Below are 14,971 nucleotides of genomic sequence, written 5' to 3'. Positions count from 1 at the left end.
GTCCAATTCAGCCAGGACCCTTGTTATCTTGCTGAAGAAAGAATCTTCAAGGAGTCTTCAGGGACTTTTCAGATGATTTGGCGCCAATACGAAGACTATCATTTTCTCAAACTAGAGCATAGTCATTCATGTAATGATGGCCACCGCCTGCGATTCCGAGGAAATCTTTGGGTAAGGGGTCCTTTTTGTTTTGGGTTTTTTTTAGGGCCCAGGGGTCCAATTCAGCTGAAGGACCCTTGCGTGGTGAAGGTGGCATAATCTAAACCGAAGAGTGTAAAAAAAAAAAAAAACCAGTCCAGCCTCAAAAAATAGAACTTTCAAAATTTTCGACGTAACTAACTTTGTTGGTACAGTTCTATTAATTTTGAGGATGCCAAATTTTCCAATATTTTCAATTTCAAAAATCGACGAATGGAAATTCAGACTTCATAATTGGTGAAATTTTGACTCAAAAAACTATCATTTTCTCAAACTGGGCATAGTCATTCATGTAATGGATTGCCACCTCAGGGGGCGCATTCGGAGGAAATCTTTCAAAGGGGTCGATTTTTGTTTTTTTTTTTGTGGGGAAATTTGTTCCCAATTCAGCTCAAGAAAGCGATCTTTGAGTCTTCAGGGATTCTTCAGTGAAGATTTTTAATAGAAGACTATCATTTTCTCAAATTAGAGCATAGTCATTCATGTAATGATGGCCACCTCCAGCGATTTCGGAGGAAATCTTTGCTAAGGGGTCTTTTTTTTTTTTTTTGTGGGGCCCAGGGGTCCAATTCAACTGAACAAGAATCTTCAAAGAGTCTTCAGGATTCTTCGGTGAAGATTTTGGCATTAAGTCTCAAGACTATCATTTTCTCAAACTAGAGCATAGTCATTCATGTAATGATGGCCACCTCAGGCGATTCGGAGAAATCGGCAACTGGGTCCTTTTTTTTTTTTTTTTGGGGCCCCAGGGGTCCAATTCAGCTGAAGAAAGAATCTTCAAGGAGTCTTCAGCAATTCTTCGGTGAAGATTTTGGCGCCAATACGAAGACTATCATTTTCTCAAACTAGAGCATAGTCATTCATGTAATCCAAACCTCGGCGATTCGGAGGAAATCTTTAGTAAAGGGGTCCTTTTGTTTTTTTGTAGGGCCCAGGGGTCCAATTCAGCTGAAGAAAGAATCTTCAAAGGAGTCTTCAGGGATTCTTCGGTGAAGATTTTTGGCGCCAATCAAAAGACTATCATTTTCTCAAACTAGAGCATAGTCATTCATGTAATGATGGCCACCTCCAGCGATTCCGGAGAAATCTTTAGTAAGGGGTCCTTTTTTGTTTTTGAAAGGGCCCAGGGGTCCAATTCAGCTGAAGAAAGAATCTTCAAGGAGTCTTCAGGATTCTTCGGTGAAGATTTTGGCGCCAATACGAAGACTATCATTTTCTCAAACTAGAGCATAGTCATTCATGTAATGATGGCCACCTCCGGCGATTCGGAGGAAATCTTTGGTAAGGGTCCTTTTTTTTTTTTTGGGGCCCAGGGGTCCAATTCAGCTGAAGAAAGAATCTTCAAGGAGTCTTCAGGGATTCTTCGGTGAAGATTTTGGCGCCAATACGAAGACTATCATTTTCTCAAACTAGAGCATAGTCATTCATGTAATGATGGCCACCTCCGGCGATTCCGGAGGAAATCTTTGGTAATGGGTCCTTTTTTTTTTTTTTTTTTTGTGGGGCCCAGTGGTCCACTTCAGCTGAAGAAAGAATCTTCAAGGAGTCTTCAGGGATTCTTCGGTGAAGATTTTGGCGCCAATACGAAGACTATCATTTTCTCAAACTAGAGCATAGTCATTCATGTAATGATGGCCACCTCCGGCGATTCCGGAGGAAATCTTTGGTAAAGGGTCCTTTTTTGTTTTTTTGTGGGGCCCAGGGGTCCAATTCAGCTGAAGAAAGAATCTTCAAGGAGTCTTCAGGGATTCTTCGGTGAAGATTTTGGCGCCAATACGAAGACTATCATTTTCTCAAACTAGAGCATAGTCATTCATGTAATGATGGCCACCTCCGGCGATTCGGAGGAAATCTTTGTAAGGGGTCCTTTTTGTTTTTTTTTTGGCCCAGGGTCCAATTCAGCCAGGACCCTTGCGTGGTGAAGGTGGCATATTCTAATCCTGGGGTGTAAAAAAAAAAAAAAAAAAAAAAAAGTCCAGCCTCAAAAATAGAACTTTCAAAATTTTGACCTAACTAACCCTTGTTAGTACAGTTCTATTAATTTTGGGGATGTAAAATTTTTGGGCCAATATTTCCAGTTTCCAAAAATCGATGAATAGAAATTCAGACTTGCATAATTCTAAAATGACTCTTAGCTACAGGGCCTCAAAGTCGATTTTTAGTTTATACAATAAAAATTCAGGCATCCAAAACTCAGCAAGGCCTGAACGTATTGATGTTTTGTATGAATTTTTTTAATAGAACGGATCAAAATAAAGGGGCTCTAATTGAAGCCTAATGTCCGTGGCAGGTTCCCTCTCGGCTATGGGACCTCAAAGTTGGTGTTTTTGTTAATTTTACATAGGAACCTTGCAATTTCAAAATGACACCTGCATTACTTACAAGGTTACAGGAACCTTGAAACTGAAAAATGACACATGGAATACTACAACAGAGTGCCAATGATGAAAGGCTACCAGCTATATAAATGGTAGAAATTACCCTTGAAATTGAAAAATGACACCTGTTATACTGCTGAAGAAAGAGTCTTCAAGGAGTCTTCAGGGAATCTTGGGTGAGGATTTTGGAGCCAATATCAAGACTATCATTTTCTCAAACTAGAGCATAGTCATTCATGTAATGATGGCCACCTCCGGCGATTCCGGAGGAAATCTTTGGTAAAGGGTCCTTTTTTTTTTTTTTTTGTGGGGCCCAGGGTCCAATTCAGCTGAAGAAAGAATCTTCAAGGAGTCTTCAGGGATTCTTCGGTGAAGATTTTTGGCGCCAATATGAAGACTATCATTTTCTCAAACTAGAGCATAGTCATTCATGTAATGATGGCCACCTCCGGCGATTCCGGAGGAAATCTTTGGTAAGGGGTCCTTTTTTTTTTTTTTTTTTGTGGGGCCCAGGGGTCCAATTCAGCTGAAGAAAGAATCTTCAAAGAGTCTTCAGGGATTCTTCGGTGAAGATTTTGGCGCCAATACGAAGACTATCATTTTCTCAAACTAGAGCATAGTCATTCATGTAATGATGGCCACCTCCGGCGATTCCGGAGGAAATCTTTGGTAAGGGGTCCTTTTTTTTTTTTTTTGTGGGGCCCAGGGTCCAATTCAGCTGAAGAAAGAATCTTCAAGGAGTCTTCAGGGATTCTTCGGTGAAGATTTTGGCGCCAATACGAAGACTATCATTTTCTCAAACTAGAGCATAGTCATTCATGTAATGATGGCCACCTCCGGCGATTCGGAGGAAATCTTTGTAAGGGGTCCTTTTTGTTTTTTTTTTGTGGGGCCCAGGGGTCCAATTCAGCTGAAGAAAGAATCTTCAAGGAGTCTTCAGGGATTCTTCGGTGAAGATTTTGGCGCCAATACTGAAGACTATCATTTTCTCAAACTAGAGCATAGTCATTCATGTAATGATGGCCACCTCCGGCGATTGGGGCCCAGGGATTCAGCTGAAGAAAAATCTTCAAAGGAGTCTTCAGGGATTCTTCGGTGAAGATTTTGGCGGGGTCTTTTTTTTTTTTTTTTTTTTCAGGGCCCAGGGTCCAATTCAGCTGAAGAAAGAATCTTCAAGGAGTCTTCAGGGATTCTTCGGTGAAGATTTTGGCGCCAATACGAAGACTATCATTTTCTCAAACTAGAGCATAGTCATTCATGTAATGATGGCCACCTCCGGCGATTCGGAGGAAATCTTTTGGTAAGGGGTCCTTTTTGTTTTTTTTTTTGTGGGGCCCAGGGTCCAATTCAGCTGAAGAAAGAATCTTCAAAGGAGTCTTCAGGGATTCTTCGGTGAAGATTTTGGCGCCAATACGAAGACTATCATTTTCTCAAACTAGAGCATAGTCATTCATGTAATGATGGCCACCTCCGGCGATTCCGGAGGAAATCTTTGGTAAGGGGTCCTTTTTTTTTTTTTTTGTGGGGCCCAGGGTCCAATTCAGCTGAAGAAAGAATCTTCAAGGAGTCTTCAGGGATTCTTCGGTGAAGATTTTGGCGCCAATACGAAGACTATCATTTTCTCAAACTAGAGCATAGTCATTCATGTAATGATGGCCACCTCCGGCGATTCGGAGGAAATCTTTGTAAGGGGTCCTTTTTTTTTTTTTTTTGGGGCCCAGGGTCCAATTCAGCTGAAGAAAGAATCTTCAAGGAGTCTTCAGGGATTCTTCAGTGAAGATTTTGGTGAAGATTTTCAAACTAGCGCCAGTCATTGAAGACTATCATTTTCTCAAAACTAGAGCATTTTTTTTTTTTTGTGGGGCCCAGGTTCCAATTCAGCTGAAGAAAGAATCTTTCAGGGATTCTTCGGTGAAGATTTTGGCGCCAATACGAAGACTATCATTTTCTCAAACTAGAGCATAGTCATTCATGTAATGATGGCCACCTCCGGCGATTCGGAGGAAATCTTTAGTAAGGGGTCCTTTTTTTTTTTTTTTTTTTTTTTTGTGGGGCCCAGGGGTCCAATTCAGCTGAAGAAAGAATCTTCAAGGAGTCTTCAGGGATTCTTCGGTGAAGATTTTGGCGCCAATACGAAGACTATCATTTTCTCAAACTAGAGCATAGTCATTCATGTAATGATGGCCACCTCCGGCGATTCGGAGGAAATCTTTGTAAGGGTCCTTTTTTTTTTTTTTTTTGTGGGGCCCAGGGTCCAATTCAGCTGAAGAAAGAATCTTCAAGGAGTCTTCAGGGATTCTTCGGTGAAGATTTTGGCGCCAATACGAAGACTATCATTTTCTCAAACTAGAGCATAGTCATTCATGTAATGATGGCCACCTCCGGCGATTCCGGAGGAAATCTTTGTAAGGGGTCCTTTTTTTTTTTTTTGTGGGGCCCAGGGGTCCAATTCAGCTGAAGAAAGAATCTTCAAGGAGTCTTCAGGGATTCTTCGGTGAAGATTTTGGCGCCAATACGAAGACTATCATTTTCTCAAACTAGAGCATAGTCATTCATGTAATGATGGCCACCTCCGGCGATTCCGGAGGAAATCTTTGGTAAGGGGTCCTTTTTTGTTTTTTTTTTGTGGGGCCCAGGGGTCCAATTCAGCTGGGACCCTTGCGTGGTGAAGGTGGCATATTCTAATCCTGGGGTGTAAAAAAAAAAAAAAAAAAAAAAAAGTCCAGCCTCAAAAAATAGAACTTTCAAAATTTTCGACCTAACTAACCCTTGTTAGTACAGTTCTATTAATTTTGGGGATGTAAAATTTTTTGGGCCAATATTTCCAGTTTCCAAAAATCGATGAATAGAAATTCAGACTTGCATAATTCTAAAATGACTCTTAGCTACGGGGCCTCAAAGTCGATTTTTTAGTTTATACAATAAAAATTCAGGCATCCAAAACTCAGCAAGGCCTGAACGTATTGATGTTTTGTATGAATTTTTTTAATAGAACGGATCAAAATAAAGGGGCTCTAATTGAAGCCTAATGTCCGTGGCAGGTTCCCTCTCGGCTATGGGACCTCAAAGTTGGTGTTTTTTGTTAATTTTACATAGGAACCTTGCAATTTCAAAATGACACCTGCATTACTTACAAGGTTACAGGAACCTTGAAACTGAAAAATGACACATGGAATACTACAACAGAGTGCCAATGATGAAAGGCTACCAGCTATATAAATGGTAGAAATTACCCTTGAAATTGAAAAATGACACCTGTTATACTGCTGAAGAAAGAGTCTTCAAGGAGTCTTCAAGGAATCTTGGGTGAGGATTTTGGAGCCAATATCAAGACTATCATTTTCTCAAACTAGAGCATAGTCATTCATGTAATGATGGCCACCTCCGGCGATTCCGGAGGAAATCTTTGGTAAGGGGTCGTTTTTTTTTTTTTTTTTTGTGGGGCCCAGGGGTCCAATTCAGCTGAAGAAAGAATCTTCAAGGAGTCTTCAGGGATTCTTCGGTGAAGATTTTGGCGCCAATACGAAGACTATCATTTTCTCAAACTAGAGCATAGTCATTCATGTAATGATGGCCACCTCCGGCGATTCGGAGGAAATCTTTGTAAGGGGTCCTTTTTTTTTTTTTTTGTGGGGCCCAGGGTCCAATTCAGCTGAAGAAAGAATCTTCAAAGAGTCTTCAGGGATTCTTCGGTGAAGATTTTGGCGCCAATACGAAGACTATCATTTTCTCAAACTAGAGCATAGTCATTCATGTAATGATGGCCACCTCCGGCGATTCCGGAGGAAATCTTTTAGGGGTCCTTTTTGTTTTTTTTTTGTGGGGCCCAGGGGTCCAATTCAGCTGAAGAAAGAATCTTCAAAGAGTCTTCAGGGATTCTTCGGTGAAGATTTTGGCGCCAATACGAAGACTATCATTTTCTCAAACTAGAGCATAGTCATTCATGTAATGATGGCCACCTTGCGATTCGGAGGAAATCTTTTAAAAGGGATGTTTTTTTTTTTTTTTTTTGTGGGGCCCAGGGGTCCAATTCAGCTGAAGAAAGAATCTTCAAGGAGTCTTCAGGGATTCTTCGGTGAAGATTTTGGCGCCAATACGAAGACTATCATTTTCTCAAACTAGAGCATAGTCATTCATGTAATGATGGCCACCTCCGGCGATTCCGGAGGAAATCTTTGGTAAGGGGTCCTTTTTTGTTTTTTTTTTTTTTTTTTTGTGGGGCCCAGGGGTCCAATTCAGCTGAAGAAAGAATCTTCAAGGAGTCTTCAGGGATTCTTCGGTGAAGATTTTGGCGCCAATACGAAGACTACTATCATTTTCTCAAACTAGAGCATAGTCATTCATGTAATGATGGCCACCTCCGGCGATTCCGGAGGAAATCTTTGGTAAGGGTCCTTTTTTTTTTTTTTTGTGGGGCCCAGGGGTCCAATTCAGCTGAAGAAAGAATCTTCAAGGAGTCTTCAGGGATTCTTCGGTGAAGATTTTGGCGCCAATACGAAGACTATCATTTTCTCAAACTAGAGCATAGTCATTCATGTAATGATGGCCACCTCCGGCGATTCGGAGGAAATCTTTGTAAGGGGTCCTTTTTTTTTTTTTTTGTGGGGCCCAGGGGTCCAATTCAGCTGAAGAAAGAATCTTCAAGGAGTCTTCAGGGATTCTTCGGTGAAGATTTTGGCGCCAATACGAAGACTATCATTTTCTCAAACTAGAGCATAGTCATTCATGTAATGATGGCCACCTCCGGCGATTCCGGAGGAAATCTTTGTAAGGGTCCTTTTTTTTTTTTTTTTGTGGGGCCCAGGGTCCAATTCAGCTGAAGAAAGAATCTTCAAGGAGTCTTCAGGATTCTTCGGTGAAGATTTTGGCGCCAATACGAAGACTATCATTTTCTCAAACTAGAGCATAGTCATTCATGTAATGATGGCCACCTCCGGCGATTCCGGAGGAAATCTTTGGTAAGGGGTCCTTTTTTTTTTTTTTTTTGTGGGGCCCAGGGTCCAATTCAGCTGAAGAAAGAATCTTCAAGGAGTCTTCAGGGATTCTTCGGTGAAGATTTTGGCGCCAATACGAAGACTATCATTTTCTCAAACTAGAGCATAGTCATTCATGTAATGATGGCCACCTCCGGCGATTCCGGAGGAAATCTTTGGTAAGGGGTCCTTTTTTTTTTTTTTTGTGGGGCCCAGGGGTCCAATTCAGCTGAAGAAAGAATCTTCAAGGAGTCTTCAGGGATTCTTCGGTGAAGATTTTGGCGCCAATACGAAGACTATCATTTTCTCAAACTAGAGCATAGTCATTCATGTAATGATGGCCACCTCCGGCGATTCCGGAGGAAATCTTTGGTAAGGGGTCCTTTTTTTTTTTTTTTGGGGGCCCAGGGTCCAATTCAGCTGAAGAAAGAATCTTCAAGGAGTCTTCAGGGATTCTTCGGTGAAGATTTTGGCGCCAATACGAAGACTATCATTTTCTCAAACTAGAGCATAGTCATTCATGTAATGATGGCCACCTCCGGCGATTCCGGAGGAAATCTTTGGTAAGGGGTCCTTTTTTTTTTTTTTTTTTGTGGGGCCCAGGGTCCAATTCAGCTGAAGAAAGAATCTTCAAGGAGTCTTCAGGGATTCTTCGGTGAAGATTTTGGCGCCAATACGAAGACTATCATTTTCTCAAACTAGAGCATAGTCATTCATGTAATGATGGCCACCTCCGGCGATTCCGGAGGAAATCTTTGTAAGGGTCCTTTTTTTTTTTTTTTGTGGGGCCCAGGGTCCAATTCAGCTGAAGAAAGAATCTTCAAGGAGTCTTCAGGGATTCTTCGGTGAAGATTTTGGCGCCAATACGAAGACTATCATTTTCTCAAACTAGAGCATAGTCATTCATGTAATGATGGCCACCTCCGGCGATTCGGAGAAATCTTTGGTAAGGGTCCTTTTTTTTTTTTTTTTGGGGCCCAGGGTCCAATTCAGCTGAAGAAAGAATCTTCAAAGGAGTCTTCAGGATTCTTCGGTGAAGATTTTGGGCCAATACGAAGACTATCATTTTCTCAAACTAGAGCATAGTCATTCATGTAATGATGGCCACCTCGGCGATTCGGAGGAAATCTTTTGTAAGGGGTCCTTTTTGTTTTTTTTTTTTTTTGTGGGGCCCAGGGTCCAATTCAGCTGAAGAAAGAATCTTCAAGGAGTCTTCAGGGATTCTTCGGTGAAGATTTTGGCGCCAATACGAAGACTATCATTTTCTCAAACTAGAGCATAGTCATTCATGTAATGATGGCCACCTCCGGCGATTCCGGAGGAAATCTTTGGTAAGGGGCCCTTTTTTGTTTTTTTTTGTGGGGCCCAGGGGTCCAATTCAGCTGAAGAAAGAATCTTCAAGGAGTCTTCAGGGATTCTTCGGTGAAGATTTTGGCGCCAATACGAAGACTATCATTTTCTCAAACTAGAGCATAGTCATTCATGTAATGATGGCCACCTCCGGCGATTCCGGAGGAAATCTTTGGTAAGGGGTCCTTTTTTTTTTTTTTTTGTTTTTTTGTGGGGCCCAGGGGTCCAATTCAGCTGGGACCCTTGCGTGGTGAAGGTGGCATATTCTAATCCTGGGGTGTAAAAAAAAAAAAAAAAAAAAAGTCCAGCCTCAAAAAATAGAACTTTCAAAATTTTCGACCTAACTAACCCTTGTTAGTACAGTTCTATTAATTTTGGGGATGTAAAATTTTTTGGGCCAATATTTCCAGTTTCCAAAAATCGATGAATAGAAATTCAGACTTGCATAATTCTAAAATGACTCTTAGCTACGGGGCCTCAAAGTCGAATTTTTAGTTTATACAATAAAAATTCAGGCATCCAAAACTCAGCAAGGCCTGAACGTATTAATGTTTTGTATGAATTTTTTTAATAGAACGGATCAAAATAAAGGGGCTCTAATTGAAGCCTAATGTCCGTGGCAGGTTCCCTCTCGGCTATGGGACCTCAAAGTTGGTGTTTTTTGTTAATTTTACATAGGAACCTTGCAATTTCAAAATGACACCTGCATTACTTACTAGGTTACAGGAACCTTGAAACTGAAAAATGACACATGGAATACTACAACAGAGTGCCAATGATGAAAGGCTACCAGCTATATAAATGGTAGAAATTACCCTTGAAATTGAAAAATGACACCTGTTATACTGCTGAAGAAAGAGTCTTCAAGGAGTCTTCAGGGAATCTTGGGTGAGGATTTTGGAGCCAATATCAAGACTATCATTTTCTCAAACTAGAGCATAGTCATTCATGTAATGATGGCCACCTCCGGCGATTCCGGAGGAAATCTTTGTAAGGGGTCGTTTTTTTTTTTTTTTTTGGGGCCCAGGGTCCAATTCAGCTGAAGAAAGAATCTTCAAGGAGTCTTCAGGGATTCTTCGTGAAGATTTTGGCGCCAATATGAAGACTATCATTTTCTCAAACTAGAGCATAGTCATTCATGTAATGATGGCCACCTCCGGCGATTCGGAGGAAATCTTTGTAAGGGGTCCTTTTTTTTTTTTTTGTGGGGCCCAGGGGTCCAATTCAGCTGAAGAAAGAATCTTCAAGGAGTCTTCAGGGATTCTTCGGTGAAGATTTTGGCGCCAATACGAAGACTATCATTTTCTCAAACTAGAGCATAGTCATTCATGTAATGATGGCCACCTCCGGCGATTCCGGAGGAAATCTTTGGTAAGGGGTCCTTTTTGTTTTTTTTTTTTTTGTGGGGCCCAGGGGTCCAATTCAGCTGAAGAAAGAATCTTCAAGGAGTCTTCAGGGATTCTTCGGTGAAGATTTTGGCGCCAATACGAAGACTATCATTTTCTCAAACTAGAGCATAGTCATTCATGTAATGATGGCCACCTCCGGCGATTCGGAGGAAATCTTTGGTAAGGGGTCTTGTTTTTTTTTTTTGGGGCCCAGGGGTCCAATTCAGCTGAAGAAAGAATCTTCAAGGAGTCTTCAGGGATTCTTCGGTGAAGATTTTGGCGCCAATACGAAGACTATCATTTTCTCAAACTAGAGCATAGTCATTCATGTAATGATGGCCACCTCCGGCGATTCCGGAGGAAATCTTTGGTAAGGGGTCCTTTTTTTTTTTTTTTTTGTGGGGCCCAGGGTCCAATTCAGCTGAAGAAAGAATCTTCAAGGAGTCTTCAGGGATTCTTCGGTGAAGATTTTGGCGCCAATACGAAGACTATCATTTTCTCAAACTAGAGCATAGTCATTCATGTAATGATGGCCACCTCCGGCGATTCCGGAGGAAATCTTTTGTAAGGGGTCCTTTTTTTTTTTTTGTGGGGCCCAGGGGTCCAATTCAGCTGAAGAAAGAATCTTCAAGGAGTCTTCAGGGATTCTTCGGTGAAGATTTTGGCGCCAATACGAAGACTATCATTTTCTCAAACTAGAGCATAGTCATTCATGTAATGATGGCCACCTCCGGCGATTCGGAGGAAATCTTTGGTAAGGGGTCCTTTTTGTTTTTTTTTGGGGCCCAGGGTCCAATTCAGCTGAAGAAAGAATCTTCAAGGAGTCTTCAGGGATTCTTCGGTGAAGATTTTGGCGCCAATACGAAGACTATCATTTTCTCAAACTAGAGCATAGTCATTCATGTAATGATGGCCACCTCCGGCGATTCCGGAGGAAATCTTTGTAAGGGGTCCTTTTGTTTTTTTTTGTGGGGCCCAGGGGTCCAATTCAGCTGAAGAAAGAATCTTCAAAGGAGTCTTCAGGGATTCCGGTGAAGATTTTGGCGCCAATACGAAGACTATCATTTTCTCAAACTAGAGCATAGTCATTCATGTAATGATGGCCACCTCCGGCGATTCGGAGGAAATCTTTGGTAAAGGGTCCTTTTTTTTTTTTTGGGGCCCAGGGTCCAATTCAGCTGAAGAAAGAATCTTCAAGGAGTCTTCAGGGATTCTTCGGTGAAGATTTTGGCGCCAATACGAAGACTATCATTTTCTCAAACTAGAGCATAGTCATTCATGTAATGATGGCCACCTCCGGCGATTCCGGAGGAAATCTTTGTAAGGGGTCCTTTTTTTTTTTTTTTGTGGGGCCCAGGGTCCAATTCAGCTGAAGAAAGAATCTTCAAGGAGTCTTCAGGGATTCTTCGGTGAAGATTTTGGCCAATACGAAGACTATCATTTTCTCAAACTAGAGCATAGTCATTCATGTAATGATTTCTCATTCAGCTAGAGTCTTCAGGGATTCTTCGGTGAAGATTTTGGCGCCAATACGAAGACTATCATTTTCTCAAACTAGAGCATAGTCATTCATGTAATGATGGCCACCTCCGGCGATTCGGAGGAAATCTTTGGTAAGGGGTCCTTTTTTTTTTTTTTTTGTGGGGCCCAGGGGTCCAATTCAGCTGAAGAAAGAATCTTCAAGGAGTCTTCAGGGATTCTTCGGTGAAGATTTTGGCGCCAATACGAAGACTATCATTTTCTCAAACTAGAGCATAGTCATTCATGTAATGATGGCCACCTCCGGCGATTCGGAGGAAATCTTTGGTAAGGGGTCCTTTTTTTTTTTTTTTTTGGGGCCCAGGGTCCAATTCAGCTGAAGAAAGAATCTTCAAGGAGTCTTCAGGGATTCTTCGGTGAAGATTTTGGCGCCAATACGAAGACTATCATTTTCTCAAACTAGAGCATAGTCATTCATGTAATGATGGCCACCTCCGGCGATTCCGGAGGAAATCTTTGTAAGGGGTCGTTTTTTTTTTTTTTTTTTTTGTGGGGCCCAGGGTCCAATTCAGCTGAAGAAAGAATCTTCAAGGAGTCTTCAGGGATTCTTCGGTGAAGATTTTGGCGCCAATACGAAGACTATCATTTTCTCAAACTAGAGCATAGTCATTCATGTAATGATGGCCACCTCCGGCGATTCCGGAGGAAATCTTTGGTAAAGGGTCCTTTTTTTTTTTTTTGTGGGGCCCAGGGTCCAATTCAGCTGAAGAAAGAATCTTCAAGGAGTCTTCAGGGATTCTTCGGTGAAGATTTTGGCGCCAATACGAAGACTATCATTTTCTCAAACTAGAGCATAGTCATTCATGTAATGATGGCCACCTCCGGCGATTCCGGAGGAAATCTTTGGTAAGGGGTCCTTTTTTTTTTTTTTTTTTGGGGCCCAGGGGTCCAATTCAGCCGGGACCCTTGCGTGGTGAAGGTGGCATATTCTAATCCTGGGGTGTAAAAAAAAAAAAAAAAAAAAAAAAAAGTCCAGCCTCAAAAATAGAACTTTCAAAATTTTCGACCTAACTAACCCTTGTTAGTACAGTTCTATTAATTTTGGGGATGTAAATTTTTTTGGGCCAATATTTCCAGTTTCCAAAAATCGATGAATAGAAATTCAGACTTGCATAATTCTAAAATGACTCTTAGCTACGGGGCCTCAAAGTCGATTTTTTAGTTTATACAATAAAAATTCAGGCATCCAAAACTCAGCAAGGCCTGAACGTATTGATGTTTTGTATGAATTTTTTTAATAGAACTGATCAAAATAAAGGGGCTCTAATTGAAGCCTAATGTCCGTGGCAGGTTCCCTCTCGGCTATGGGACCTCAAAGTTGGTGTTTTTTGTTAATTTTACATAGGAACCTTGCAATTTCAAAATGACACCTGCATTACTTACAAGGTTACAGGAACCTTGAAACTGAAAAATGACACATGGAATACTACAACAGAGTGCCAATGATGAAAGGCTACCAGCTATATAAATGGTAGAAATTACCCTTGAAATTGAAAAATGACACCTGTTATACTGCTGAAGAAAGAGTCTTCAAGGAGTCTTCAGGGAATCTTGGGTGAGGATTTTGGAGCCAATATCAAGACTATCATTTTCTCAAACTAGAGCATAGTCATTCATGTAATGATGGCCACCTCCGGCGATTCCGGAGGAAATCTTTGGTAAGGGGTCGTTTTTTTTTTTTTTTTTGTGGGGCCCAGGGGTCCAATTCAGCTGAAGAAAGAATCTTCAAGGAGTCTTCAGGGATTCTTCGGTGAAGATTTTGGCGCCAATACGAAGACTATCATTTTCTCAAACTAGAGCATAGTCATTCATGTTATGATGGCCACCTCCGGTGATTCCGGAGGAAATCTTTGTAAGGGTCCTTTTTTTTTTTTTGTGGGGCCCAGGGGTCCAATTCAGCTGAAGAAAGAATCTTCAAAGAGTCTTCAGGGATTCTTCGGTGAAGATTTTGGCGCCAATACGAAGACTATCATTTTCTCAAACTAGAGCATAGTCATTCATGTAATGATGGCCACCTCCGGCGATTCCGGAGGAAATCTTTGTAAGGGGTCTTTTTGTTTTTTTTTTTTTTGTGGGGCCCAGGGTCCAATTCAGCTGAAGAAAGAATCTTCAAGGAGTCTTCAGGGATTCTTCGGTGAAGATTTTGGCGCCAATACGAAGACTATCATTTTCTCAAACTAGAGCATAGTCATTCATGTAATGATGGCCACCTCCGGCGATTCCGGAGGAAATCTTTGGTAAGGGGTCCTTTTTTTTTTTTTTTTGTGGGGCCCAGGGGTCCAATTCAGCTGAAGAAAGAATCTTCAAGGAGTCTTCAGGGATTCTTCGGTGAAGATTTTGGCGCCAATACGAAGACTATCATTTTCTCAAACTAGAGCATAGTCATTCATGTAATGATGGCCACCTCCGGCGATTCGGAGGAAATCTTTAGTAAGGGGTCCTTTTTTTTTTTTTTTTTTGTGGGGCCCAGGGTCCAATTCAGCTGAAGAAAGAATCTTCAAGGAGTCTTCAGGGATTCTTCGGTGAAGATTTTAGCGCCAATACGAAGACTATCATTTTCTCAAACTAGAGCATAGTCATTCATGTAATGATGGCCACCTCCGGCGATTCGGAGGAAATCTTTGGTAAGGGGTCCTTTTTTGTTTTTTTTTGTGGGGCCCAGGGGTCCAATTCAGCTGAAGAAAGAATCTTCAAGGAGTCTTCAGGGATTCTTCGGTGAAGATTTTGCCAATACGAAGACTATCATTTTCTCAAACTAGAGCATAGTCATTCATGTAATGATGGCCACCTCCGGCGATTCCGGAGGAAATCTTTGGTAAGGGGTCCTTTTTTTTTTTTTTTTTTTGTGGGGCCCAGGGGTCCAATTCAGCTGAAGAAAGAATCTTCAAGGAGTCTTCAGGGATTCTTCGGTGAAGATTTTGGCGCCAATACGAAGACTATCATTTTCTCAAACTAGAGCATAGTCATTCATGTAATGATGGCCACCTCCGGCGATTCGGAGGAAATCTTTGGTAAGGGTCCTTTTTTTTTTTTTTTGTGGGGCCCAGGGGTCCAATTCAGCTGAAGAAAGAATCTTCAAGGAGTCTTCAGGGATTCTTCGGTGAAGATTTTGGCGCCAATACGAAGACTATCATTTTCTCAAACT

Source organism: Macrobrachium rosenbergii, unplaced genomic scaffold, assembly GCF_040412425.1.
Source record: "Macrobrachium rosenbergii isolate ZJJX-2024 unplaced genomic scaffold, ASM4041242v1 13917, whole genome shotgun sequence".
Classification (NCBI taxonomy): domain Eukaryota; kingdom Metazoa; phylum Arthropoda; class Malacostraca; order Decapoda; family Palaemonidae; genus Macrobrachium; species Macrobrachium rosenbergii.
Note: the sequence above shows the minus strand (reverse complement) of the source record.